General features: G+C 28.5%; 1 protein-coding gene across 1 annotated transcript in view; it reads right to left on the bottom strand.

Moving 5' to 3' along the window:
* The window catches only part of LOC107448738 (uncharacterized), a 50,276-nt gene extending 49,962 nt beyond the window's left edge, over positions 1-314 (bottom strand). The window contains exon 1 of the mRNA XM_016064043.4: positions 111-314. The gene's annotated coding sequence lies outside the window, so the exon portion shown is untranslated. The remainder of the gene's footprint in view (positions 1-110) is intronic.
* Positions 315-4,334: the final 4,020 nt, after the last annotated feature.

Raw genomic sequence — 4,334 nt, 5'->3', positions numbered from 1 at the left:
ATATATATATTACAAATAGATTTTTTGAAAAATGAGTTAATACAAAAAAGAGAATATCAAAAAATAATAAAAATTGAGATGAATACATTAATTAAAATAAATTTACATACCTGTCGAATCACAAAAGTAGTAATCACTAGTTATATTTTATAATTCATCCCCAAGAAGTGAACCCACCAAAGGAAACACACTGTATTCCTCCTGTTCTGATCTTGAGTCACAACGAAACTGGATGCAAAAACAAACTCTCCATGTTTACCGGCGACCTACTTCGATCACCGCCAGAGGGCGGTCTTACGTTGTCGTTTTCAGCAGTGGGCTAGTAGGACGGCCTCGATTTCTCTTGCTATTTAATTCATTTTCAAAGCTGAATAAAAGTTGGCAAGAAAAATCATCATCTTACCAAAGGTCGTGATATTCCTGCTCAAATTTTCTAACTGCCCTCAGGATAAATCAAGAAAAGAATGTCCGGTTGTTATTTTGCGCCATTTCCACTCTTGGTATTTTGGCAGATATATTGTGTATAAAGAGAGATATTTTTTGGGGCGAAATAGGTCTCTTCCCTTTCAGCATTCCATTTCGATCATTCGATTTTCTTTTCTATATCCAGAAAAAAACTTTTTTTTTTTCAAATAATTTAGCATGAATCGCGTGTGTGTACAATAAAACCAATTATGGATTTTTTAGAAAAATTTTATCTTTAAAAAAAAAAATGTCACTCATTTTAGTGTTTTTAATAATTAGGATAAAATGTTAATTTTTGAGTTAAAGCAAAAATTGCTGTTGACATGCTGGTTCAAATGGGATGACATGAGATTTAAAACTTTAACGTTCTAAAATAATTTTTGCAGATAGTTAACTTAGAGTAAAAAANAAAAAAAAAAAAAAAAACTGACTTGTTGCCTCTCTAATGGTGTATTCAAAGATTAGGGTACTTTTTTTGGAGGGGTTAAAGTCGAAATTAAATTATAATAAGTTCTCGTTGGCGAATGAAAAAATGTCGGAGGAATAGCAGAATAATCTTAAAATTATTTATACTTAATCAGCACGTGTATCTAGTCTGCCACCCACTTAAAAACTAAAACTTTTAGTGTACTAAATGAAGTGTGTTCTTATCTTATTGATTGTACGAAACTGTTTTTTTTTGCTCAAAANTTTTTATTTTTTTTTTTTTTAAAGGAAGAAAAAAAGACCAATTTGTTTCATGATTCTGTTTTCAAAACAAATTCATAAACGTGATAATAATACACACCATGTAATTTTTTCTAATCATCTAAATTGAAATTTAGCTTTTGCGCTTATAAAAGTTTTTAGTACTTCTTCAATTGCTGATTAAAGAAATGTTACGTCAATTGCAATATCTGTAAACTTAATTTTTTTAAAATGCCTTTAGAACTTCTCTTTTTCATCGAATCCTCCACCGAGCAGCTAATCTTCAATGAGCTTTTCATTTCGATTCTAATCTTCCACAAATGCTAAGTATAAAAAATATTAGTAGATAAATAAGATTTATTTTGGGTAACTCTAATTTTCATTAAAAAGAAATAAGTACTATATTATTTTTGAAACAATACTAAGTCGAATAAATGGAAATTTACTGATAGTGAAATGCAAAATAACAAAAAATACTTTAAAAGAACAATCAAATTCAATGCATTGTAGGCTAAAAAAATAAACGAAACACCTTGAATAACTTTTTTCAGGAGCCACGACTCAATCTTAAAGGTTCGAAAGAGTGACTTTAAGCATGCTAATTAATTAGAGCAGACGATTTTTTCAAGTTACGAAACCAGACACGAAAACGTTCTTTCTCTGAATAATCATACCTTTTTCTTTGACGGATTTGGATTTCTGACAGTAAAAATATCGGAGGTAGCAGCAATCTGAGAAATATGATTCCAATAGATTGGTCAGGAGAGCGATCGAAAGATCAGACCCCTTAATCTTAATTTTATTTTTTGCATATTCTCGAGAACGTTTTAAGCGAATTGAAATATTCTTGCTTACAATTATAAAAATCGTTTATACAGAGATAATTTCATGATATAACAGAGATAATTTCAGAGATATTCTAGAGATACGCAAAAAGTAAAACTAACATTAAGGGTTCCAAACTTTGAACAGCACTTCAAACCAAACAATTGAGACCATATTTCTCAGATTGCGGCTATCCCCAATATTTTTAAGGCCAGAAATCTAAATCAGTCCGGAAAAAAAAGATATACTTATTTAAAGAAAGGAAAGCAAGTTTTTGTGTCTGATTTCGTAACTGAAAATATCATCTGCATAAAATAACTAGCATATTTGTGATCACCTCCTCGAACAATTAAGATTGAGTCCAAGTAGTACTTTAAAATCTGATCATTGGCTTAAAAGTTATTCTCGGTGTTCGTTTATTTATTTATTTTATTATTAATATTATACTGTGCAGTGCTAAAAAAAAAGAAAATTCTGAATAACTTTTGATCTAATAATTGGATTTTCACGAACTGAGACTCAATCTTAATCTGAGGTTAAAGGGCGTAAACTTAAATATTTTAAATAATTAGAACAGACGATATTTCAGTTTACAGAATCAGACACAAAAACTTATTTAATCTGAAGAAATATACCCTATTTGTGGAATATGGATTTCTAACCTTCAAAATATAGGGTCTCCGGTATTTCTGAAAATACAGTCCCGAAAGTTTGATTAGGAGGACGGTCGAAAGTTGGCCATTTAATATTAATTCTATTTTATGCGCATTTCGCCTTGTCTCGAGAATTGTTTTAAGCGAATGGACCTTTCTTTCTTTTTTTTTATTTTTTGCACACAACTATAAAATTATTTAAGTTAAATATGCAAAATATTATTTTTAAATTAATATTTAATATTTTATATTATTTTCTTTATTAATCGACGAAAAAAATTGAGTTTTCAGATATGTTTAGTTGTAAGTTTTTTAAGCACGTAATTTTAAATGGCAATATACAAAATGTGAACGAAATCGATGAAATAGCTTCTGAGTTATAATTTAAAAGAAAATTATATTTAAAGTTAGATTTCTCATGTATTTGACTGCTTTCGTTGAAATTTTGTATTTTGTTATTTAATCGAATTGAAATGTCGTATAAATTTGTGTACAAAAATTCTTTGACTTTTATTTAACATAACAATAAAAACAATTAAGTATTACTTAAAGTTATATTTAAAGTTATATTTTGGGTGGAATTATTTTTGGATAAGCAAATTTTATGATTGTGTGTAAAATTTTTTGATTCGCTTAAAAAATTCTCGAGATAAGACGAAATACGCAAAAATGTAAAATTGACATAAAGTTGCCCTAAATTTTGATCTTTCTCCTGATCAAACTAATGGGGCCATATTTTACGGATTACTCCTTTATACTTAGGTAGACAAGAATCCGAATCCGTCAAAGAAAAAAAAATATGTTTAATCAGAGAAAGCACGTTTTTGTGTAAATTTTCGTAACTTAAAATAGCATCTACATTAATTAATTAGCACATTTAAATAGTAAAACCAGGCCCTGGAACCATTAGGATTGAGCCCTAGCGCTTTAAAATCCGATCATTAGATCAAAAGTTATTCAGGATGTCCACTTTTTGCCCACTATATACAATAAATGAAAGAGTTTTGTCAAAAGGATATTCGGGAAACACTCGCGTTTTAATAAAACATTTAGCTATTATTAAGAAATAGTTTAAAATGCACAATATAATCAGGAAAAAAAAAGAGTAAAAATTACGGAATCGAATATAAACACCATTTTTGAAATAGATTTCAAACGACGCATCAGGCGACAAAACTTAGCAGCCTAGAAAATATTAAACTCTTATTCCTTTTGTAATTTTTTCTATTGATTTTTATAAAACAAATAAATAATCAAAAAATTTTAAAAGATTTTTGCTAGATTGTTCGTCTTTAATTATTTAAAAACTAAAATAATAACAGAATAACAAATATTATGCTGCGCAGTTTAGAAACTTACGCACAAAATTTTATCAAAACGTGTAGAATTTTTTATTCGCTCTGTAAAATTGTATTCTGAAATTACTAACGTTTTTCTGAGATTTCGCTATGAGTTTTCACTTCATTAAAAGTTCCGTTCTAGACGAAAAAAGCAATTTTATTTGTAATCTCTGAAAATTTTCATTTTAATCTTAAAAAAATAAAAGGAATCAGTCTGATTTTGCACATGACAACAGTTTGCTGCCCATGCAGTTCGTTTCATTTTGCGATCTCTAATAAATTGTGTTTTTCAAGTCATTATAATAAACGCTTAGAAGTCTCAACTGTGTTAAATTTTATTACCTTGTTTCTTCCGATCTTTTGC

Source organism: Parasteatoda tepidariorum, chromosome 1 (genome assembly GCF_043381705.1).
Source record: "Parasteatoda tepidariorum isolate YZ-2023 chromosome 1, CAS_Ptep_4.0, whole genome shotgun sequence".
Classification (NCBI taxonomy): Eukaryota; Metazoa; Arthropoda; class Arachnida; order Araneae; family Theridiidae; genus Parasteatoda; species Parasteatoda tepidariorum.
This window is presented reverse-complemented; position numbering and strand designations above follow the sequence as displayed.